We start from the raw sequence: 25484 nt of genomic DNA on the forward strand, positions 1-25484 counted from the left end.
ACTTGAGGCCTGAGTGAGTTTGGGGTCTGTGTCTATGGCACGGCCACATCTCCCAAAAATCTGGCTTCTATTTTATTACTTGAATCGTATACCGTTACATCAAGGAGTCGATGTTCTTGGCTATATGCACGTATTTTAGCTACAAAATGGTGTGTTCAAATATGTAATTTTCAGTTTCCATTGTGATCCAGATAGACTCCAGCAGGTTCAAGAATGCTCTGTTGACATTTCTGTCTAAACTGGAAAACACTGCTTTAGCTCCTGCTTGACTCACAGAAATGCAAATGAATACCTAGTTTCTTCCCCGCTATTAGAGGGAGCAGACACACGGTAGATGTCAGGGGAGGCTGGGGACACATGAGCCGGGGGGACTCCAGCTCTTCTCCTTGCCCATGGAGACATCTCTGGAAGTTTGGGTCCCCTGATGTTGGCTTTTCTTCCGTGGATGTGGCCCTTGACATTGGATAAAATGAAGGTCGTTGTAGGTTAGGTAGCAGAGGCTCTCAGCGAAGGAGTTTCACTTTCAACAGATAGGTCCAGTCGATGACAGACACCTAAGTACAAGCTAGTCGAAGGTGAAAATAACTAACTTTGGACCAGATAAAGCTTTCTTTAGATTGATGGTTCTTTGCTTTCCTTTTCTATTCGGTGTTTTGTTTTGAGACAGGGTCTCGCCCTGTCGCCCAGCCTGGAGTGCAGTGGCACAATCTCAGCTCACTGCAGCCTCACACCTCCTGGGTTCAAGTGATTCTAGTGCCTCAGCCTCCCGAGTAGCTGGGATTACAGTTGTGTGCCACCACACCTGGCTATTTTTTGTATTTATAGTAGAAACGGGGTTTCACCATGTTGGCCAGGCTGGTCTTGAACTCCTGAGCTCAAGCGATCTGCCCACCTTGGCCTCCCAAAGTGCTGGGATTACAGGTATGAGCCATCGCACCCAGCCTCTATTCAGTTTTTTTTTTTAAATGCCTTCCCCCTGTGAGCTATTTTTGGTTATTGATAACTTAGACACAGGTTTCCATTCTTGGGTCCTGTGAGGTCATCGTGATATACCAGCTGCACCGTATATGAGGGCGTGGGCCGTAGCCTGCACGCTGGGCTCTGTAGATATTAATACATCCTAGGGCCTGGGTCAAGGCTGCTGTGTGGGCCTAACAGTGCCCAGACTGCCAATCCCTCCCTGACAACACCTACATTAAGATAACCAATTTAGTCTAACTGCCTCTCCACCATCAAAATTAACAAACTGAAACAAGCAAGCAAAAAAGAAACTCTTGATCATTCAGCTAAATAGTCAGTTTAATTCAGTTAAAAAAGAAAAACAACAGCAACTCCAAAACCGAGCTGCTGCTTTGGGTAGAAACATCCCGTGTGTTTCCGTGTGCATCCACCCATATGGCATGGCGAGACGCCTGCTGCAGGCCTGCCCCCGGCCCTCCTGCATCAGCAGCTCTGGGACCTTAGAGTTGACATTTTCAAATGTGATGTCATTCTATGTTGCCTTTTTAGACCCAAGGTCTTAGCACGGTGTGAAGTCAATGACTGAAAACTACTTTTTGGTTTCTTTAACAGGAATTGCTGCATTGTGGCTTATTGATGGGCACTATCTATTGGATTTAAGAAAATATGTCAGTTACTATTCACAGGTGCAGTTCTCCTAAGTGTCAGAGTGGAAACATTTGGCAGTGTTGTTTGCAGGGCAGTTTAGGCGTCATCCATCCCTGCATTTGGAGTGGGCTCCTTCCAGTTTCAATCCTGTTAATTCTATTAAACACTGAACCATGTGTCCTTGGTCAGATTTACCTTCAGGAGATCCCGGAGGCTGCAGTCTGAGCTGGTAGCTGGATTGGGGCATCACTTAGGAGGCCATTGACTACTGGATGTTAGAAGGTAAAGGCTTGAAACAGGGTGGTATGTATGTATAGGGATGCGGAGGAAGGGGAGCTTTAGGGAGATACGATTAATAGGATTTGGTACCTGTGTGGATGTGGAGGTTGGTGAGAGAGAAGAAAAGGACAACCTGCAGGATTTGGGCTTGGATGAGTGATGGGGGAGTGGTGGTGGGAACCCAGGAAGAGGAGCCAGCTGGGGAGAAAGGTGAGTGCACGTGAGGGACCTGTTGGTTCTGTTCAAGGGAAGCAGCTGGGCTGGAAGCCCAGTTTTGGGTCTTGAGGTCGTGAGAGCATACAGTGAAAAGAGCAGTGATCTCTCTTGCCATCATTTTTCTGTTTTCAAACTGTAATTTTTGTGCTTCTCTTTATTACTTTGTACCTTCTGCTTCCTTGCACTTGTTCTTTTTCTGTTTTCTAGTGGTGGAAGATTCGATGATTGATTGAGACATTTTCCTTTCTATGTGACCTTATTGTTAAAGCATTGCCCTGGCTTCATCAGCACATTTGATAACACTGTGTTTTTATTTTCGTTCAATTAAAGATATTTTCAAATTTTCCTTGTGACTTCCTCTTTGGCCCACACATTATTTAGAAGTGTGTTATTTAATTTAGCATTTTGAGGCATTTTCCAGACATCTTTCTGTTATTGATTTCTAGTTTAACTTAATTTGGGTTAGAGAACCTACTTTGTATGATTTTTTTTCCTTTATGTTTGTTGAGGTTTTAAGGTCCAGAATATGGCCTATCTTAATGAATATTTAATTTAATCTGGAAAAGAATGTGATTCCACTGTCATTGTGTGGAATATCCTATAAGTGCCAGTCAGGTTAAGTTGGCTGATGGTGTTATTCAGATATTCCATATCCTTGCTGGTTTTTTGTCCACTTGTTTTCTCAATTACTCAAAGAGAGCCACTGATGTTTCCAATTCTCTTTATAGATCTGTGTACTTTTGCCTTTCAGTTCTCTCAGATTTTGCTTCATGTACATTGAAGCTTTGTTGTTAGGTGCATGGACCGTTAGGATTGTTATGTCTTCTTGAGGAGCTGACCCTATTCTCATGTAATGTCCTTCTTTGTCTCTGGTAATTGTCCCCATTCTGTAGTATATTTTTTCTGGCATTAATATAAGCAGGACAAGTCTCTTTCTTTTTATTAGTGTTTATACAGTATATATTTCTCCATTCTTTTGCATTTAGCATGTATATGTATCATATAATTTTATACATATATGTATGCTTGTCTACAAAGTGAGTTTTTTGTAGATTGCATATATTTTGATCATACTTCTTTATTGTCTGATCATCTCTGTCTTTTAGTTGTTTTTTAGACCATTTCTATTTAATGTGATTATTCTTAATGCTGAATTTAAAACTACCCTATTGCTAGTAGTTTATTGTTCTCTAGTTATCTTTGTATGTCATTTCCTTAAATAATTTACCTCCCTTCCTTTACAACTCACCAAATTCCAACCTGCTGTGTGTGTGTGTGTTTTCTTTCTGAAAAATTTAGACATGAATCCAGAATATCCATGCTCTGTTATCAATATATTTCATGTGTCTAAGTCTTGTCTCCTATTAGATGGTGGGTTCTTGACCCTGGAGGTGATGCTTTTGTGTCCCTCACAGCACCTAGAAGAGTAGAAGCCTACAGATGGAGTTGATTGCCCAACTAGGGTGACCCAATCATCTGGTCCCTTTATCATGGAAGATGCCGAATGATATTGGAGGGACAATTGTGTCATTACCATACAGGGGCACTTATCCAGCTGCTATCTAGACTCTTGGTGCATCACATGTTTCTGATGAGACTTTTTTAGTTTTCTCACTGTCTCAGCCCACCCTTCCCCTCCTTCACACGTGCTATGGGTGGGGAGTGGCATAGAGCTCCATTTGTGGTCCACTTCCACGTGGACACCCTCTCATCCACTGATCCCAGTGATTTACACCCACATGAGGTGCAGTTCCAACAGAGATCTGTCTCCTGGGCTCCTGGCTGACATACCTGTCCATACCCTAATGACACCTCAAATGCCACATTTCTCATACTGACCCTTGTCTTTGACTTTCTGTCTTGGATGAGGAATCATATTCATGTAAGACCCAACCTCAATGTCATCTTCGAATTCTCCTTCTCACCCGTTCCTTCTCTTCCCATCTAATCAGTCACCAAGTCTTGCTCTTTTTCCCAACTTTGTCTTTGCTGTCTGCTCCACCACCATCAATGCTACTCTCTGGGATTAGAACAATGGTTTGTGTCTGATCTCTGCAGACCTGTGGGCTCCCTTCCTTGTCCCTGCTGGTCCCCTGCCTTAAACCACTGCCATCTCCACTCCCTCTGGACCTGTGGGCATTCTTCTTGTCCTTCCTCTAACTTAAGTTAGACAATAACTGCCCGGCCATGTCTTTCCCATCCTGGTCTCTCCATTCTTATCTCAGCACTTACACCTCCTGTCTCACACGGCGCTGGTTTGTCTCCTCCCTTCGAATGGAGGCTCTTTGTGGCAGAGTCCATGTCATATCCCTCTTGGTAACCCCGATGCCTGGTGCACAGTTGCTGCTCAGCAAATGCTTACACTGAGCAAATCTTTTGTTCTAAACATTTCAGCTTCCCTTGATAATGGGAGTCTTACTACAAACGGCAGAATGACAGGTTTGCATTTCCGTTTCTGCTCCGGGTTGCTCTGAGGATTCAAGAGTTTCACTCTTTCGATTTGGCTTTCTTTCATCTCTCGAAAAGTGGGAACAGAGTCGTTCCCTATCCTCCAGAAGAACTGGGTGAAGTCTGAAATCAGGAGCAAGAGAAATTCACGAGAGACACCTGCAGCTGTTGGGAGCTCCATCAGTGCACTGGCCTGTGTGTTATTTACGCCCCAATCTCAACTTGGAAAAGCAATGCAACCAAATAATGGGAAAGAAATTAGGACAAGAGTTTGTTCGCCACAGGGCTGCAGCAGAGTTTGACCCCATGGAGTTATTTTGAAGCTATTTCACCACAAAGACTTTTTCCCTCTGAAAATGTGTCTCAGCACCAAAGACAAGGTTTGTTTTGCCCTGTTTAATACTTAATTTCCAGTGGACTGACTTATGCAGTTGAGTCAAGTCTCTTGCGACTGCCCAGCCACTGACTGGGGGAGAGAAATAGCCTCGCCACATCACATTAACAGCGATGGAGCGGGCCGCCTGGCAGCCACTCAGCCCCGCCACCATGCTGATCTGTGTGCAGGAAATCATCGCTGACTCCCCAAAGTGCTCTTGATTTCTTGATTTGGCCATTTGTCAGGTTTCCATTGCTTGTACCCCTGGGCACTTGTCTCTGAGGACAAGCAGAGCCTTTAAGGAAATAGACTGTTTATTCATCTCTGGGAAACCTGAGTAGCTGCACCGCAAAATGAAAATGTAAGATTGGAAGTGAAAATGTATGAGGGCTACTCCTTGCAGAAGCCCTAGCCCTAGGTACTCTCAGCTTCCTGGGGTTTAGCTCATCCGGGAGAAGTCACATGAGATGGGGCTGTCCTTGTTCTGATTAAAGACACGGAGTGTAGGGGCGACAGCCTCGGGTCTGTTTGAATATTTAGACACCAACTTCTGTGGAAAACATTAATAATTTTATACTAGATGTGAATTTTCTGACCTGTTTTTAACCGAACGTAGAAAAGAAACATCCTTGTAGAACTGGCTCTGCAATAGGCTCTGCAGTAAGCACTTTATGTGCACGGTCTTAGATCACGGAGTGATGTTTTTGTTTTTCTGAGACGGAGTCTCGCTGTGTCCTCCAGGCTGGAGTCCGGTGGCGTGATCTCAGCTCACTGCAAGCTCCGCCTCATGGAGTGATCTTAATGGTCCTTCTTTCATGAAAAGTCTGTGAACAGGTAGCTGTTTTTGTGCTTGCTCTTTCTAGGTTTAAGTGTGTGTGTTTCATGTGTGTGTGCACATGCATGTGTGTGTTTGCATGTGTACAAATGTATGTGTGTGCATGTTTGCGTGTGTGTGTGTGTGGGCTGGGAAGATCCAGTGGCCCGTTAGGCAAGACTGATTGCCTTCTGTCTTGGTGCTATCTGGGTGGTAAGGGACTCTTTGGGGCATAGAGTGACCTTTACTGATCCGCAGTGAACCCCAGGAGTCCAGTGTGAATTTGCTCATACAGTTCATGGACTTCTGTCACATGGTTAGTGCTGCCCATAGGAAAATGCTGGTAAATGAAGAGGAGTCAGGCTCGGTTGCCATAGAATCTTGGGTAGCTTTCATGAAGGTGACATATCAGTATCTATAAGCTCTCAGAGGCAAGCACGGGGTTGGTGTTTCTCCTGGAAACAGAAATTGTTGGGGGTCCATCCCCTGTCCACAAGCGAGCCATGGTGACTGTGTCAGCCTGGGTGCCACCCATAGCTTCCCTGGAGAAGTCGTCAGTCAGAGAGGCAGCAAGTCTCTCCCTGAGTTCTTGGTGTCGGCTGGAGAACTGGGGATAAATGACGACTTTGGAAGGCTGGGTCTGCGGGCAGGACCAGAGCTTTCTCTGGCTGTTTCCAAGCGTGAAGCAGCTTCCCCAAGGAGATAGTGACCTAAATGGGGAGAATTAGGCTGGATTAAAGACTCATTAAATGTCCCGTCCATAAAAGCAGGAGGGACGAGAGCTGGGAATGCAGAGCCACGTGGGGATCAGTGTGAGGGGCGCAGGCGGAAACAGAGCTTGAAGCTGTCACTTTCTGCCAGCCATCCCCCATCTGGGCTGCTCAACAACAGCCTGGATCGGCGCATGACAGAGGCAGAAGCAGGTCCTCAGAAGGTATTTGTTGAATGAAATGAATGAGGGAGATGGTGGCCCAGCAGGTGACAGGTAACATGCCTACCTGGCTCAGCCTCAAGGCCTCGGTTGGCACTCCTGGGGGCACAGCCTGCATCCATCCAAAGGGCCCCCATGGATAATTCCTTTTATTTCCTTTGTACTATCAGCACAGCAAAAATCTTCATCGTTGATAATGCCTTATACTATATAAAAATACAAAGCCCTAAAAATATGTGAAATTTGGAAAAATTAAGGTGAATTCAGACACTTAAAAGGCTTCAGCTCCATCGTGGAACAGCAACAGCGGTGTGTCTGCGCCTCCCCACCACCTGTGCAACCTCTTGTGGTTCCTGGTGTTATTTTCCAATAACTGCAACCAGGACTCCTTGCAGGGCAACTGCTGTCTTTCAGCCTCGAAGCGGGAAAAGATGAGGGTGGCTTGGAGCATTCCTGTCCCTGAACACAGCCTTCCTGTTGCCAGAAAGAGACAATCCTTTCCTGAAGGGCAAGGACAGAGTGGAAAGGATGAAGGAGCCAGCTGGCAGGGCACCGTCAGCCAATGTGACGATGGGAAGACGAGAAAGCCGAAGGTTAAGGGGCAGAAATGAGTCTGCACATGCCGTGAGTCACCACGAAGCACAAGAGGAAAAGATTAACGGGGAGTGTGTGTAAAGGGGGTTCTCCTAGCAGACAGGAGCGAACAGGGCAGCACATGCTTCAGAAGTGGTGGATTCATGGCGTCTTCAGTCCCTTCTCAGCTATGTTCCCATCTCTGATGTGTGGAGATGGATTTGTTTTTGTACAAGCAAGAAAGAAGCGTCATAGGAAAGTGGGAGAGAGTCCAGCAGTCCCGGGCCAGATAGGAACCGTCTGAGGACAAGAGGGACCCATCCAGAGTGGAGGCCATGTGTCATCCCCAGGGGGAAATGGCAGGGGGTGTCCAGAGCTGCCCACCTCCAGTAGCCACACACAGAAACCACATGGAAGAGAGTTTATGGTATTCTAGGATGGCAAATTATCCCAGTGGACTAGGGAACAGAGTCAACCACCCAGAGCCAGTTCCTTCCTTCTAGACCAGAGGCCTCCACACTTCCTTGACCAGATCCGTCATTAACAATGACTTTGACATCAGGAGCTAGTCACATGTGTGTGCAAATGCACACACACAACACACACTTACTAGAAGACTGGGTAAGTAGAACCTACGATGGGTAACAGATACCCAGAGCGTGCATTTACTCTTTATCTACCTGTCCGGGAAGACAAGGCCCGCCGGCACCTGGACCTTCCACGAACGTGGCCACCACAGACAGAGGACCCCTTACCGCCTGAGTAGCTGGCGAGTGACCAGCGGGGAAAGGATGACGAACGTGCCATCCCATCTTGGTGCCACCTCTGGTCCCAGAACCAGCCTTCTCGGGACCCACAGAATCAGGGTCTTGGGTATTACTTGGGGGTTCAGGCTTGGGATGTTTTAGTGAACGTTCTTTGTGGGGGCACCAGACAGGCCAGGGCATGCCAGCGAGTGAGTTTTGCTTTTGAGAAGAGAAGTCTTCGAGGCAAACTCAGTTCCCTTGGAAGAGGGTCAGCTTCTCTGACAAGAGAGGACAGGAAGCCACGGTCGTCTTTAAGAGAAATGCAGACTCTGGTACAAGATGTCAAATGGAGGGTTGCCGTTCTGTGTAAATAGGAGATAATGTCTCCCTCTCATCATTGTGAGTGCTTACTCCATGCTGGGTTCTGTGCTAAAGACTCAAATCCTCCACCTGGGGGGCCCTTCTGCATAGAGGCTTGTCCCTATCTTTGGCAGAGGCAGCCCAGGTCAGCCTAGCTGAAGACCCAACTCTGAATTAGTGCTGGGGTCCGGATTCCGTCCAAGTGTCTAACTGCAAACACATTATGTTCTTATAATGGCTTCTGTATCGAATCTTCCGACATTTCCTAGGCAGTATGGAGGGGGTGGGGAAACACATTTCATTCCCAAGGAATAATAGCTTGATTATTTTGTGCTGCTTAATATTTATAAATACTTTCCAATCTCAGATGTAACTTTTGGTGAAATAATACATGACCTTATGCAGTGAAGGCTCAATTGGCCCTTCTCTCCTAAATTATGGTAGACACAACAGTTATTTCGAAATATATCCGCACTTGGCACAGAGTCAGTAAACATGTCATCTTAATTCATTATGTTTCCACCCCTGTATCTGGACCTGTCTGACTCATAAATGATCAATTTTTCGTTTCTGAAATGCATAAACATAGAATACTCAGAGTGCGATATTGAAATGAGCACTTAATAGGGAAATAGTCATTATTTTTTATCATTATCATTTAGTTGTTGGTTCCTCCGTGGTTTAGGATAATGTGATGAAGTCTTGGTTATTGTTCTCCGGGAGGCAGGGAGCCGTGGATGACCCCAAACCTCATTAGTGCCTTTTCTTTCAAGCTCTGCCATGCAATTTTTATGGCAGGTACGAGGGGTAATCTGCGTGGTCAGTTTTGCATCTCGCCCTTTTCTCCAGCATTTTTTCTTCTGTCTGTGCTGCAGGTAATGAAATGGACAGGGAAGAACAGGAAAGAAAGAATCGCAGAGCTTGGAAAATTCAGCTGCAAATTCTAAATTCCACTGTCATAAACAAGGCCACTTGGAAAGGCAGCCCTTTCTCTCCAGGCTCCTCCAGCCCATGGGGGAGATACGATTCCAGGATAACGCCTTAAGAATGCATTTCCAGGCCTGGCCCAGGGGCTCACGCCTGTAATCCCAGCACTTTGGGAGGCTGAGGCGGGCGGATCACCTGAGGTCAGGAGTTCGAGACAAGCCTGGCCAACGTGGTGAAACCCCGTCTCTACTAAACATACAAAACTGAGCCAGGCATGGTGGAGGGTGCCTGTAATCCCAGCTACTCAGGAGGCTGAGGCAGGAGAATTGCTTGAACCCACGGAGGTTGCAGTGAGTAGAGATTGCACCACTGCATTCTAGTCTGGGTAATAGAGTAAGACTCCATTTCAAAAAAAAAAGAAAAGAAAAAAGAAAAGAGAAGAATGCATTTCCACAAAACATGCCCATCCCCAGCCAGTGCAGAACCCACCACGACTGTGCTCCCCTCACTTGGAGACTTGAAGACTTGGCCTCCACCACGCCCCCTGCTGGAAGAACCACAGAGTTCATCTTCCGTCTCCATCCGCAGGAGCTTCTTCACACGTCAACGGACACAGAAACATACTGGCACAGGCTTCCTTTGATGGAAACTCCTACTTGGTGAGTTCGATGTTGGAGGTAACCTCCAACTTCTGTTCTGTCTCAGGCCTCCTTTGGAGGTCACTGTAGCAGGAAACTGTTGATGTTGTGCCGTGCTGGGATGTGACGCTCAGCCCCACACTTTTGTAGGATGACATGGGACATTCCACACACTCGAAGGGTCCTGCTGTCCCGCTGATACTCCTGTTCACTGTGGGTTGAAAGGAGGTGGCAAGTTCCTTTAGCCCCAGATAGAAGCTCAGACTACGTTTGTATTTTTTGTGATAATAAACATGTTTCCAAAGGTGTAGGAATGTATCAACATTGTTATCAATTATTCCACTAAATTATTTTCTGACCTGCTTCTGGTGGGGGTTGGTGTGTCCGTTCTCTCGTGTGCTTCAAAGGGAGGAGCCTGAGGATGTGTTGTTGACATTCGCATGGGAACCTCAGCCCAGATGAAGGCTCTGCAGATGCCTGGCATCCTGGGACGACACTGGGGAAACGGCCTCCATCCCTGGCTGTGTGGGGGCATCCCTGTGTCAGCTTTACAGCGGTGATGCGGCTGCAGCTGTAGTGCAGGTCTGGACCTGGCTGTGCTGACCTCATGCTGTGTTAGCCAATTGGATTTCCAGATCTTAAAGGAAAAAAAGAATTGATTGGAAGTAACACAGTCAAGCTCTCAGCAAATGTGTGCATGTATTTAACAACTAGTAGCCAGCAAACTAGAATCCAGCGTGGAGCCCTTAGGGAGGCCTTTGTTCCCCACCACTGCCTCCACCATTGAGACAGGATACCCCAGCCAGCCTCGGCAGCCCTCTCGCCTCTCCCCTGCTGCTTCCCTGTGTCCTCCCGGCTCCTGTGTCCCCTTCTTGATGATCCTCCTGGGCCGTCTGGCCTCAGTCTCTCGTGTTTTCTCTTTGGAGCCAATTGAAGGTTGTGTTATTAGGGCACCGGGACTTGCTCCCGTCAGTCCGGTTGGGCTGCTTCGACAAAGTCCCATGGACTGAGGGCTTATCAGCCACCAGCATCATCGTCTCACCATTTTGGAGGCTGGAGGTCTGAGCTCACGGTGCCAGCAGGGTTGGCCTCCTCCAGGCTGCAGATGGCTGCCCTCTCCTGGATCCTCCTCGCTTGGAGAAAAGAGGGCGATAAAGCCCTCTGTGTGCCTTTTATAAGGCACTGATTCTATCCATGGGGGCTTCACTCTCACGACCTGGTCTTCTCCCCAAACTCCCACCTCCTAACACCATCACCTTGGGGGTTGGGTTTCAACCTATGCATTTTGGGAACACGAGCACACGGCTCGTGTCGCCCCTAACTGCACCGAGCTCCCCTCTGTGGCTGCAGTCCTTACTCTTATTTCAGGTTCCTTTTTCTTGCCTCTGCCATTTTCTCACGGCAATGACACTAAGCCAGCTTGCCCTGACTGCTAAGCGGGAGGCTCTGTCTCTCTGGGGAGGGAGCCATCATCCCTCCTCCCAGGCAGAGGGGCCATGGTCAGCTCCTGGGAGGGAGGGGCTCTGCCTTTTTGATTGGCATCCTGTAGAAGACTGGTTTTGCCTGGAAACCTGAACAGACTATGCTCTACAGCAAAATCAAAGGAGGTGTCCACTCCAGGGTGCCCCAGGGCATAGCAGGGGCAAGGCAGCTGAAGTTCCTCCCACAGCTCCTCAGCTTTAGAACCCAAGAAAAAGGTGCAGGACAAAACCCATGGCCAGGCTGCTGGGAAAGAGGGCCATCACCTGCACACAGCCAGACCTGAGTTAGGGGACGGGGACTGTGTCAGGGCCTCCGATCACCCCCACATGCAGAGATTCACTGGGACTCATGGTTAGGATGGATGACGGCAGCACAGAAGCACAGAGTACACACAGCCCATCAGGAGGGAGGGACACAGGCGACACTGGATGAGTCCACATGCTGGTTTCCTTCTCCTCTCTTCCTGCCATGCGGGTCACACGGAGCTCCCTCCTCCCTGCGACAGCAATGCAGCAGCCTGTGCGGGAGGTTTCTACTAGGGGCTGGTCAGGTAGGTGCCCTCTTCCCAGCAGGCACTTGAATTCCAGACTTCCTGGAGAAAAGCTGACATCCAGCACCAACCTCCTTGTACATGCAGTTTTGGCACAGACAGTGGTGGGAACCCACCCTAAACCCAAGTGCCCAGATGCAGCTGCAAGCTGACCTTGCAAGCGGACCTTTCTCCAGAGAGCAGTCAGGCTGCTATGCAGCCCTCTCCGCACTGAGACATTCACTGTTTCTCAGAGGAACTTCATTTCTATGGAAAACAGCTTTTTTTCAAAAACAAAAAAAGGCATCATCAGCATCCTTATTTTTCTAACAACGTTTTTCTAAACTGCCCTCCAATGTCTGTCTTGATTTCTAGTCCAAAAAGCATGACCAGTTGGAAATACCGAACATTCGCACTAGTGTGCATGAAATTCCAGTGGCTAAGGCTTGTGTGGATCCTAAAATTTTATTCAGAAATACTGATAAAGCCGCAGAGCATTAAAAGTCAAAGGTAATCCCTTAACCTCGGAATCAATGTGATTATTGTGAAATGATGGGTATTGATGATCTGTGTGAGAGACTGTGAGCTTCTGAAGTTGGAAATAATCAGGTGCTGGAAGTAGTTGTAACTGCGCATAGATAAGCCTTTAACAGCTCATTAAACCCGTTTTTCCCTCCTAAGTGAAACTGGCCCCAGTGAGCAATGTTTAATTGAGAGAAAAACAATAAAACTGAATAATGCCATTGGTTGGATACAGAGCTGGGTTTGCTACAACACGTGAAGTTAGTGTCTGCTGGGGATTTTAAGGAAAATGCCAAATTTACCATACACATTTATTTTCCTCATTATAGACCCTGTTGCAATGACAGTTTTTTCCTCAAGTGACCCTCTGAGTCACTTCTCAGGGACAGCCACACAGATGACATCACTGCCACAGGGGGTCTTCAGTCTAAGACTAGAGCCAAGGACATTCCCCAAGCTCAGTGGGACCACAGTGCCCGGAAACACAGCGCTTTTCCCAGGAGAGCCAAGTGGCGGTTTCGGGGCAGCACAGCGTTAAACTTGAGCTCTTTTCAGGGATCATCTTGCAACAGTCATCCTGCTGCTACCCTGATGACGCCAGTCCTCGGAAGACAGTTTAGTTGAAAACCGAAGGGACTCGGGCTGGGAATTCGCTGCTAGGGCCTGAAATGCCTACCTGTAGGACTTGGCCCACAGAGCTTTGTCCTCTTGCTTGCCTGTGCCTTTGTGCTCCAACAATAGAGTGGTTGGGGAAGCAATCAGAGAAGGCACTGCCTTGTTCAAGGTGGGGCCTGGGCAGCTTGCTGGGCAGCGGGCAGTGGTCTATGGATAGGGTCTGACTGCTCCCAGTTTTTGGGGGCACATTCAAGCAGTGACTCCTGGTTCCCCTAGAATGCCATCTCCATTTAACATTGGAGAGTGAGGGATTGTTTTTAATAGGGGGCAGCTTTGCCTATTCCTGTCCTGGCAGATCTACTAGGGCACCTACCTGACCAGCCCCTAGTAAAAACCTCAGGTAGAAACCTCACTCACTGGCTGGGGCAAAGTGAGCTCCGTGTGGCCCGTTGTGGGAGGAAAAGAGGATGAGGAAGCCAGCATGTGGCCTCCTCCCGGCCCCGCCTGTGACCCTCCCTCCTGATTGGCTGTCTTCCTGGAATATGCTGCAGCACAATAGAGCTCCCGGGGCATCCGAGGAAGGCAGGTTCTTCCCTGCCCGGGGTGGGATTCACAGGCAGACAGAGAGATGGCTTGACGTGGTGACTCCTGGTTCGCATCGCAGCCTGAGGGAGGCGCTGGCAGGTGGGTGCAGCCTCCCCGGGTGACGTGATTTGAGCCGCTGTCACTGTGTTCCTGAAATCCATATTCTCCTCAGTGCCATCTGGGAGTTCCTGACATCAGCTACAGTAAGGACAGCATTTGAAATTGGAGCTGCTTAAGAATAATTGGGGGAGCGGGTTGAGTTGTATCAGAAAATCCATTAAGCGCTTAAAAGATTAGTTTTCATTATGACTACTAGATAGTAAATATTATCTTTTATATCATTCTGAAAAATGATATGAGTAATGGGAACTATTTAACTTATTTTGGTATAATTTTAAAACTTTAATTATGGTAATACTTTGCATGTTTATTAGTTTTACAAGAGGATTGAAGCAAATGAATCTAGGGGGTTGATTTGCTGAAATACGTTCTTTTCTGGATCCCGAGAAGTGGATGGTTGTCAGCTCTTGGGAGCAGAGGTGGGTGCAGGAGAGGAGTCGTGTTGCCTGGGGGTTCCAGTGGACTTAGTTCAGGCAAAATCTCTGTGTGGTGACAAAGGAGACGACATTCTTCCGTCTGTGCATGCGCTCAGCCAATGAATGTTTACTGAACTTAGAGCAAAGCTTTGCCTTGGCCAGTGTCCTTGAGCTCCACGTCAGCTCACACCGTCTGTCCATTGTGCATCCTCTGAACAGAATCACAGCTGTGAGGATACATCTATGTAGACATAACCTGACATGGGGAGAAGAGCTAGGGTTTGGCCTTGGAGTAGCCTGGAATTCAGTCCGGGCTCTAGTGCTTCTAAGCTGTGTGACCATGAGCAAGTGACCAGACGTCTCTGAGCCTGAGTCCTCAGCTATGAAGTGGCAGTAAACAGACCAACCCCTTAAGGGACAGTCATAAGAATTAAATCACCTAAGGGATGAACAGGGTTTGCCAGCAGCTGGCCCACGGGGGGGTGCCCAGCCAGTGCTGCACTCTCTAGTTCCCTAGGAGTTGGCCGTGAAGAGCTTTTCCCTGCTCTACTGAGAGACAGACAGACCCGCACCCATCACACGCTGGCCCCACATCTCAGTGGTGAGCAGCGCCTCTGCACCCATCTGGTTTCCCAACGCATGGGCGTTGGGATGGGAGTGAGTATCGCCCTCCCATCTGACTGGTTTTGCGGGGGAATCCCAGGTGCCTCCGGTCCTCCCCCATCAGTGAGCCTTTATGGAATGGGAGACCAGGAGGCAAAGGGAGGCGCCCAGGTGATCCAGGTACTGGGCATGGGCCCCAAAGTTCTCCAGCTCCCTGTCCGGCTTCCCAGTCTGGCACCGGAAGACACTTTCTGCATTTTATTCCTGCCTTTGTCGCAAATGCGGTGTTCTTGAGAGCTGGAGGTGTGTGCTCCACCATCCCATCGTCCTCGGAAGATGTACTCCAGCATCGAGGCCGGGCCCCTGACTTGTCCCTGGAGATGTGATTCCCGTGTCAAGGACACTAAAAATGCCTTATAGAAATAGGCAACTGTCTTTTAGAAATAGTGACCAAAGTGGGAAAAATAAAATATTTTGGGAGGAAAGAGGAAAAGGTTCTAACCACTGTCTGAAAGTCTGCTGCTAGTGCAGAGCCCCGGGAGGTGCAATGAGGGCAGATCTGTTTCCCTGGGAACAATGGGATTTGTCAGCAGGTCCCCCACACCCGCCGGCGGGGTCTCAGCCAGCCGTCAGGGCCACCCCCATGCCACCTTCCTGGGGCATCGTCTCTGCTGCCCTCTGCAGCCCTGCCAGATGTTTCTGCTTCAGGCTCAGCCTGTTTCTCTCCTTCGGGACTTGCGGAGCCTCCTCCGACTGTTTGAAGCTCTGCACTGAACACATTTGGGCCCTGTGGTCCCCAGTGCTGCTGAGTCGGGGTGGCCCTCCTCCCAGGGCCCCAGCAGTGCCAAGCTGGGAGAACTCCACCTCACTGGCACCAGGGAGAGCACGTGAGAAGGACTCATGATGTTTGGAGAAAATGAATGCCACTGTCTCTGTGATGCCAGGCACAGGGCCAGGTGTCTCCAGGGCCCTCATCTGCTGGAAGCTGCCCTCTCTGCCAGCGTGCATGTGGCTGGAACAGGCTTGCTTCTGCTGGGCACCCCTGTCTGTGTGGGAACCATCAGTACTGGCCGGCAATGGTCGCACTGAGAACCGGTAAACTGGGGCCAGAGCTTGAATGGAGGCTCAGCCTGCATGGGAACCAAGTACCGTGCCTGGGTGTCCAGGCAGCCGCAGGTCCAGGTTTGCTCGCCTGCAGAGGGACCAGTCCCTGACTTCCTCCTGGCTGCCTGAGTGGACACCCAGTCACCTCTGACCTAGCGTCCGAGCTGGAGAAGCAGAACGGCCAGGCTTAGGCTGACTCCACTGCCTCCTTTATTAAGGGGTCATAAAGCTTAATCGTGGTGCAGGAACCATCCAGACCCAGTGCCAGACATTGCTGCCCTAGAGAGAACGTGGCAGGAGGGCACCTCTTGGTCGGGAGTCATTTGGTTATAAGGGACAGAAACCCATTGCGATAGCTCGTGAAAACGGGGTTTATGCTGAGGATTCTGCTCTGCCCAGAACCCTAGGAAAAGCCAAGCCAGAAGGACAGGAGCTGGCTTTGCTCCAAAGGGAAACCTTAGCTGGCAGCTTTGCAGGCTCGCTCTGAAACGGGCTCTCCAACACGCCACGTCTCGCTCATCTCAGCCTCCCTGGGATCCCTCAGGCCCTTTCCCATCCCAAATCCAAATTCTATGAGGTAAGTCTGTTTGGCAGAGCTTGAGTCAGGGATCCCTCAGGTCCAATCAGCATATCCAGGAGAATTGGACACAATTCCTGATGTGTAATGAGACCTGGAGCCTGGTGACACTCAGCCAGCAACTGCAGCGACATTTATTCACTGGTGCAGACTGACAAAATGCCCATGTACGTGCACGTTCACGACAGGTGCCACTCAGCTCACATCCCAGATTGCCATAGACTCTGATCTGGGACTAAGCATTTGTTCACAGGCTTTGGGAGGGCAGGGGCCACAGGGCATATGGAGCTGACCAGCAGCTGAACACTAAGGAGGTATGGGCACTGTGTAAAGGGGAGGTGTCAAACGTGGTCCCAAAGCCTTCGGACCCATTGTCGTTTCGAAAAGGCCCTGGATATTGACAGCATGGGCCAGGAGAGGAGGGATGATGAGCTCAGGGCACCAGGTCGGAGACCCAAGGAGGGGGAGGCACTCTTCCTCCTCTGAGATGTCTGGTGCAGTCACCTAGTTCAAAGCTTTTCTGACAAGCTCGCCTCTGATCACTTTTCCTTTTTTTTGCAGCTGGCACGATGTCATTTTGTCGTTAGACACCACCGTGGGGACTGCACCTTGTCAATGGACCCACTATACTCATGATGCTGCTTATGGAGCTCTCCCCCGTGCAGCTCCCAGGCCCTGCTGCCGGCGCTGTGGCGTGGGTCCCCTCTCCATCTGACGGCTGTCACCGCGGGCCAGGATGCACATTCTCAACAGCCCAGGCTTCGAGGGCTGCTCCTGGAGTATGATGGATCCTGTGGCTGTTTGCTTTTGAAGAAGAAAGACCTGTGGCGAGAGCGTTTATTTCTCTAAGTAAACACCTGACTGGGTCCTGTTTGTTGGATTCTGTAATTCTGCACGTGAAAATGTCAAAACACAAGTCCTCTCATATTCCAAATAGCTGAGAAACAGCCTATCACGCAGGTCAGTTGCACTGCACTATGTGTGATAGTGAAGCTGGGACCACCCAGCGCGGAGCTGCCCCTTCTTGTGCTGAGACCCTCGCTGAGGTCTGGCCATCCCAACCTGCTGAGCAGCCCTGACAGGAGGTTTGTGCGTCTACGGTCAGGCAGGGTCCCCTGTGTGTGGGGTGACACAGGGGAGGGAGACCAGGGGCTTTTGTCCAGGCAGGTCCCAGTCTCAGGGGCAATGCAGTGTCCCCTGCCTCCTGACCATGGTCACTTGCTCCGGCCTCATGGGAAGGAAGCCACTTCCATTCCATTAGCTCGCCATTGGGGGAATCCCCTTCCCCCTGTTTTTGGGGGTGCTGCTGCTGTTCTCTTCTTACAGCTCCTGCTGTCCACAGCGGGGGCAGAGTTCCTGGGCTTTGGGAAACACAGCAGGACTTCCTGGAGCTTGGCAGAAGGGCGCCCTTTACCTGATAACTTCTGAGGCCTGCGGTGACATAAAGCTCCCCAGCCCAGTGAGCTGAGGTCTGCACGATGGGCCGGTGATGGGGAGTAATGGGCTGGAAAGTCGGGCACCATTTGGACAGCATATTGTAGGCTCCTAAAGGAGAATCCGAGCTCTTAGCACGTAGTTGATTTTCTTTGGCATCTTTCCACGGCACTTCAGAGGCTTGTTCCGTTTGTCTTTATTTTAACCTACTTAACCGTGTTAAGGGAAATGCCACCGAGAAGGTTCCAGGGCAGAAGAGCCCTGTTCAAAGCAGGCAGGGAGTGAAGGGCCTTCTTGGTGAAGGGTTGGGCACAGCTGGACCCTCTGGTGTAGAAAACCCTCAGCACCCTACAGTCCTTAACCCAGACAGGCTAATGGGGAGCAAGCCAAGTGCTAACAGGAAACCTCTGAGAACCCAGACTCTTCTTCCCTGAACTGAGGGTAAGACACGGGGAGGGTGGGTGCCTCCAGCTCAGGGTCACTGACTTGCAGGGGGGCCATGTCTGCAGCCCCTTTCCAGGCGAGGCATTGGGAATAAGGTGATCTGGAGGTATAAGAGGAGGGGAGGGGCTGGGAGTCCATGGAGTGTCCTTGGTCTTACCAAGATCCATGGCAGTGAGAAACTGTCTTTCCCCTTCCAATCTGTTAGGGAAGACTGGGCTCGCAAGCCCCACCCTGGAAGCCAGGAAGTGGCCTGGGGAGGTGTCCTAGAGAAGAACCAGCAGTGGGGCTTGCGTGCCCCCAGCCCCGGCAGGAGGAGCTCGCTGGCTGCACCTGAGCTGCTCTGGAAGACGTGGACCTGGGACGTGTGGCCTGCACACCTGTGTCTTCCCTCTGCTGGGGACCTGTGAGGGCTGAGGCCGCACCAGCAGTTGAGGAGGACACAGGAACTATTGTGCCCAGGAGAAGAGGAAGATCTGCTGCCCTGCAGGCTGAGGGCAGGCGGGGGAGACCCTGCGGGTTCCTGTGACTCCAAGTGAGGAACAGGAGGAGGAGAGGCTGGTCTGGGCTGCTGAGGGAGGGTCTGGTGTGGTCCCCACTGCAGGGGCTAAAGACAGCCACCCCGAGCCTCTCGGAGATGCTGCTAGACAGGCAGGGGAGTGTTAGTAACCCTGAAACAAACTACCAAGACTGGGGGCTCAGAGCAACAGAGTTTATTGTCTCATGTTTCTGGGAGGCCACAGGTCTGAAATCAAGGTGTCACAGGAACACGCTCCCTCCGAAGGCCCCGGGAAAGATCTCCCTCCTGTTTCTCTCCCAGCTCTGGTGGCCCCTGGAGTCCTTCAGAGTAGCTGCATCCCTGTAACCCTCCACTGCTGCGTGGCCTTCTCCCGGTGTCTCCACAGTCCTTCCTCTGTGCCTGCCTTTCTCTCTGTCCCATCTCCTCTTTTTATAGGGACACCAGTCACATTGGACTAGGGCCCATCCTAATGGCTTCATCTTCATTACCTCCACAGAGACCTGTCTTCGAAGGTCACGTGTTGAGTTACTGAGGGTTAGGGCTCCAACTTTTTTTTTTTTTTTTTTAAATAAACACAATTCAACCAACAGTAATGGGTCGGAGAAAAGCTAGATGCCACCCTAGGTTGCCACACACCCCAGCTGCATGGCCACACCCACGAGGCAGCGAAGACTGCAGACAACCCATGTGCAAAAGTGAGAGGGGAGAGCAGAACTCACCTGGGTGGGCTCCCTCCAGACCTCAGCCCAGCAGGATGGGATTGGAGGAACTGGTCAGGGTGTCTTCACCTCCTCCTCCCATCCGTGGAGAGAAGGCCCTAAAGGGTGCAACACCCCCACGCCCACCCCCACCCCTGGGCTGCCAGTGGGCCTGGGAAGGGAGGTGGGCCCGGCAAAAGTGTGAGACGGAAGGTTTGCGCCCGGTGCAGGCAGTTTGCGTCACCGAAGTGATGGGGCCGATTAGACGGTCCCATCGATGGGGCAGGGGCATGGGCGTGGGCATGGTCTGTCTTGGTCCCAGCTGGTCCCAGCAAGGCATTGTTGAGGGCAGCAGTGGGTTCAGGGTGGCACTGAAGACTGGGAGAGTCCGATGGGAAGGGCTGAGTGCCCCTGAGGAAGGGTGTGCACGCCTGTGAATGCCCGGGAACAGGCTGGGAGAAAGGGGGTCCTGCCTCCCAGCTGGGGCCAGGCTGCAATGGGGTGGCGCGGGGGCATGCGTGGGTAGCCACGGGAGCTCTGAAATAGCACAGACGGGGCGGGGTGAAGTTTGGAGAGCTGGACGCGACTGGAAAGCTGTGGATGTTGCTGGTGAAGTGAGGGCGGCAGGGCGTCGACAGCGCGGCAGCCGTAGAGAGGATGGGATGACTCCGGCCAGCTCCGCTGCCCCCAACTCCCCCAGCCGCAGGCCCTGGGACGCTCCTACGGAACCTTTCTCTCCACACGTCCTCCCCATGGCGTCTTTCCCTAGGTCGGCTTTAACACAGTGTCACAAACGAGTGGATTAGAACAACAGACACCTGTTGCCTCACAGCTCTGGGGCTGCGTTTGAAATCAGGGCGTGGGCGGGGCCGCGCTCCCGCTGGCGGCTCCACCTGGGCCCCTTCCTGCCTCTCCACTCCTGGTGGTGGCCAGCAGTCCTTGGCACTTTTTGGCTGGCAGCGGCAGAGCCCCCCAGTCTCTGCCATCACGTGGCCTTCCTATAAGGACACCAGTCATTGGATTTAGGGCTCACCCTAATCCAGTATGGCCTCATCTTAACTCAAAACATCTGCTAAGACCCTATTTTCAGATAAGATCCCACTCTGTGGTTCCAGGTGGGCACCAACTTCCCGGCGGTGCCATTCAACCCCGTGCAGGGGAAATAGTTCAGAATGTGTGAATGGGACCGAGCCCTGTTCAGCCTCCCAGGACAAACAGGCTTCCACCTCAGGTTCAGCTCTTGGTGGACCCCGGGACTCTGGTCTCCCCCAGTTTCACTGCTCTTCAGCCACCAAGCCACCCTGGGGGGCCATCCCTTGTTCTCCAGATGGCCTCACCCCACCTCTGTAGAAGCATTCCGGCCTCAGGCATGAAAGCCGCCACCTGGCAAGGGGTGGACAGTGATTGGGAAACAGAGTGTCCCCTCCCTGGGCATGACAGTGTCCCCTGAACAAATGGAGGGTCGGGTTGCTTATTCTCGAGGCCCGGAAATGTGATGCAGATGAATGGGGACAGGAGGGAGTTGTTATTTCTGTAACTGGTTACAGGGAGAAGGCCTGGAAAATATTGCTGGACCAACTCAAAATTACAAAGTTTTCCAGGGCTTATATACCGTCGAAGCTTCATGTCTATGTGTAAGTGTATATTCATCTAAAGACATAAGCGATTAACTTCTAATGTATAACTGGGGTTTGAGTCCTGAAGCCCTTCCTCTGGAGTGTGAGTAAATTTACTTACGCTAAATGGGTCCAGGTGCTGGGGTGATTGCCCTTGTCTCCTGCTAAATCACGGAGGTTTGGGGAGTGTCAGGCCTCTGAGCCGAAGCTCAGCCATTATAACCCCTGTGACCTCCACATACACATCCAGGTGGCTTGCAGGAGCCGAGAAGTCTGGAGCAGCCAAAGAAACTCCAAAGAAGTAAAACAGCCAGTTCCTGCCTTAACTGATTAACTGAAATTACAATATTTTACTGCTGTGACTTGTCCCTGCCCTACGTTAGCTGATCAGTCGACTCTGTGACATTCTTTTTCTGGACAGTAAGTCTTATGATCTCTCCACCATGCACCTTGCAACCTCCTCCTCTGCTAACAATAGATAACCACCTTTTATTGTAATTTTCCATTACCTATCCAACTCCTATAAAGCAATCCCTTCCCCATCTCCCTTCGCTGACTCTCTTTTTGGACTCAGCCCACTTGCACCCAAGTGAATAACAGCTTTATTGCTCACACAAAGCCTGTTTGGTGGTCTCTTCACACAGATGCGCTTGACGGAGTTCCTTCAGACCCCCAATCAACTCGCTTGTGGAGGCCTGGGGAGTTTCTTCAGACCTACAATAAAGCTTGTTTAATCCTAAATGGGTCCTGTTAACAGGTGCATATCTGTTACGCATGCAACAGATAAGCACAACAGGACAAAGCCCTTCGTTATTTTGTCATGCTTTAAGGCCCAGGAAAGGCCTAGGCACAGCTCTGGGTGGGCTTTTGTTACATTCCAGCCTTTGAATACAAGCACTGGCTCTTTCAGTTTTTAATATTTAACTTAACCATTCAGTCAGTGCAGACGCAGTCGTTATGGAGGCCTGCGTTAGTGAGACCTGGCCTGCCACACCGGCCTGGCGCTGGAGGAGCTGACCCTGAGAGGCCCCACCCCAGACCCTGGGGCTTGCATTTCCAGGGCCGGGTGGCGCCTTCCTTAGCCTCAGGTCCTTCCAGAACTGTGTTCTGAGGTTGTGCTCTGGTCCAGACAGGTGGGAGATCTTCCCAGGATGCAGCTAGACCTGTGAAACCCCCACCTGATCACAATTAGGCTGCACCAAATACCACTTGGCGAAAAGACCCAAGTCAGGTTGCAGGGCCTGGCTGTGAGCGGGCGCAGGTGTGGCCTGTGCTTGCCCCTCATTCGCACCGTTCTGGTCTTCCTGCTACTTGAGGTCCATCTTTTCCGAAAAATGGCAGGACACATTTTTTTCCTTTTTTTAACTATTGAAAACTTTCCCTCTATTTATAGAAAATAAGCTCTTAGCAAATATTTACCGTATCAATTTCGTATTTTAAATGTTATGAGAAAATACTTTTGGCCGCACCGTGATATTCATGGGCATAGAGTTCGTAAGTAGTCTTGTGACTGACTTTTTAATTGACTTTCACTAAAGCATGTATCCGGCACCAGTCAGTCTCCTAGGTATTTGGAGAGAGAGGTGCCATCTCCGTTCTTGGGGAGTGTGTAGATTAGTGAAGGAAAGGGGGTGGATTCCACCAACCAGCCTGTATTCAGTCTGTCTGAGGAGGTTGAGGTTCCATAGTCCTAGATCCCCAAGACTCACTGTCTGAGGGCAGAGGCGGGGTGTAGACTGATGGGAGAGGCAGTGGGGTCCTGGGGATTGAGGAAGAGGCAGGACAAGGGCTCCACTTGGAGGTGAATGAAGCCACAGTGGGCAATTTGGGCAATTGGTACTCTATAGGTTTTGTCTAGCGGAAAAAGCTTTACCTTTTGGACTTGACTGTATTTAGAACAATGATATATTCTCTTCCTTTTTTTTTTTTTTTTTTTGAGATGGAGTCTTGCTCTATTGCCCAGGCCAGAGTACAGTGGTGCGATCTCAGCTCACTGCAACCTCTGCCTCCCAGGTTCAAGTGATTATTCTGCCTTAGCCTCCCAAGTAGCTGGGATTACAGGAACCTGCCACCACGCCAAGCTAGTTTTTCTATTTTTAGTAGAGACAGGGTTTCACCATGTTGGCCAGGGTGGTCTCGAACTCCTGACCTCAGGTGATCCACCCACCTTGGCCTCCCAAAGTCCTGAGATTACAAGCATGAGCCACCGTGCCTAGCCAGACATACTCTCTTCTAAAGAGCTAAGCCATAAAGAGAGATATGCATAAGAAAGTTAAAAAAGGCACTGACTCACTTGCCCATTACTTGGGTAACATTTGGTGAGCCCATCCACGGCGCACAGGAGCAGGGAGGCTGGCGTAGGTCGCTTGCTATATATGATGACATGAGATGATCCGATATGTGCCATCTTCTAACATATGTACCCATTCAGTTTTACATGAAGACAACAACAGAAAGCAAAGCCGAAGTGACTGCTGGATTTCTGATGCATGTTTCTAATTAGAAGAGATATTGGTGATGCAATGATGCCTCCTAGGTTCTGAAAATAACTGTGGGAGATGGTAATGGTGGAGACATACGGTTTTAACCATGTGTTTTCATTTTCCCATTCTCTACTAAGAAAGACATAGGAATGGATGTAGCCACAGTTCCTGTCTCCTTCCCCCACCTTCAATGTTTTGTTAGCTATGATTCGAACGTTACCAAAGCTCATAGCCTGCACAATCACTTGGTAACTTGACTTCACGTAGATGTTTAGTCTCAGCTCTGTATTTTGTGGACTTGCCCTTCCTCACCAGGGCTTTCATGAAGACATCTCCCTTCCTAGGTCGTTTTTATTCATTTCATGGTTTGCGAGATTTGGTGCCAGTGATTTTTTTCTTAGAAGAACCCAGTGACCATACTCCCTGAGGTCCTGGGAGCATGGGGACGCTGTCTCTTTCCATATGCACCCTGAACCTGCAGTGGGCCTTCCGTCCTCACCTCAGCACTCTGTAGAGCCTCTCCTCGGTCTTCTGGCATCCAGCACGAAGTCCTAGGAAGGCCCTTCTGCCGGCGTTCTCATCTCCTGAACTTTCTGACTGAGCAGCTCTTCCGAGAAGGGCCCACGGGTGTTGCCTGGTCCCTGAGTTCTGGAGTTTGGGCAGTTTTGAGAGTGCCTGCTCATTGTCTTTGACGTTAAATGACCTTAGCTGGAGCGAACATCCTGGTGTCTCACGCTCCCTTCCCAGGCGCTTTGCAGCCTTTGCCCCGTTGCCTCCCGCAGACTGAATAGACTTTGGCTGCGGAGAACTCCAAGCCAGCCTGATTATTTTCAGCCTTGTTGGTGAATTATTTATCTACCTGGATGCCTCAAGAATCATTTCTTTCACCTTGAAAATCAGGACCTTCACCAGGATATGTCTGGTAGATTGTTCTGTATAATTTTATGCTGAAACCTGATATGAGCTGTAGAATCACAAGGCATTTCTTCTGTGAATCATTCCTTTTCTCCTGCACTGCCTTGCTTCCACAGGTTGGGCTCTTTTTTGGGGAGCCAGTTTTCCTTATGCTTGACTATCGCTGTCTCTGGGGTCAATTCTCTCTCTTTGCTTCACTCCCTGCTATGTCTGCACTGGCCTCCACCGTGGTGACCACAGCCTTTTTCCTGAGTCACTAATTTGGTGTTGGTTGCGGGTAGCCTCTTTTCTCAATGTTTTGACTCTCTGTAGGATTCCTGTAATGATGGTGTTTTGGGTCAACTTGTTTCCTGGAGTCTGCAATTTCTGTTTTCATCTTATTTCCTTGTTTGATAATCTTGCCTTTGAGTGACTATTTTTATTGCATTTCTGTTCCTATTATAGCCTTCTCAAGCATGAAGTACGCCTGGGAAATTTCCTTCTGATCCTCAGGGGATTTGGTCTAGGAACATTGATCCATCTTTTGCAAGGTATATTTCTCCCTGCTCCTCATCCTCTTCTCCCTCTCTCTCCTCCTTCCTGCTCTCCTTCCAGGCGCTCACCTTTGGCTGGCATTGGTAACTCATGGATTCCTTTAACAAGGGATTTCTTGGCTGCGGCTGCACATTTGAATCGGGATGCTGCGACCAGGTGTACTCTAGACCAACTAAATCAGAACCTCTGTGGGCGACAGCCAGGCCTTGTGTTTCTTAATCTCTCCAGCTATTTCCGGTGTGCAGTTATTGTTGAGAACTGTGGGTCTAATGTCTCAAATTATCTAGGAAAATAAGAAAATAACCAATTATATAAGTTTGACTCCTGACATAGAAAGGGGGTGACCCTGTAGGAATATGTTTTGAGTTGGGACA

The 25484-nt window shown here is 50.0% G+C and overlaps 1 long non-coding RNA gene across 1 annotated transcript; it reads left to right on the forward strand.

Moving 5' to 3' along the window:
* The first annotated feature begins 13621 nt into the window (after positions 1-13621).
* On the forward strand, positions 13622-17335 carry LOC141407615 (uncharacterized). The gene is made up of 2 exons (XR_012417298.1): positions 13622-13852; positions 17031-17335. It is a non-coding gene; the product is annotated as an uncharacterized lncRNA (long non-coding RNA).
* The last annotated feature ends 8149 nt before the right edge of the window (positions 17336-25484 follow it).

This window comes from Macaca fascicularis, chromosome 9 (genome assembly GCF_037993035.2).
Source record: "Macaca fascicularis isolate 582-1 chromosome 9, T2T-MFA8v1.1".
In the NCBI taxonomy this organism is placed as follows: Eukaryota; Metazoa; Chordata; class Mammalia; order Primates; family Cercopithecidae; genus Macaca; species Macaca fascicularis.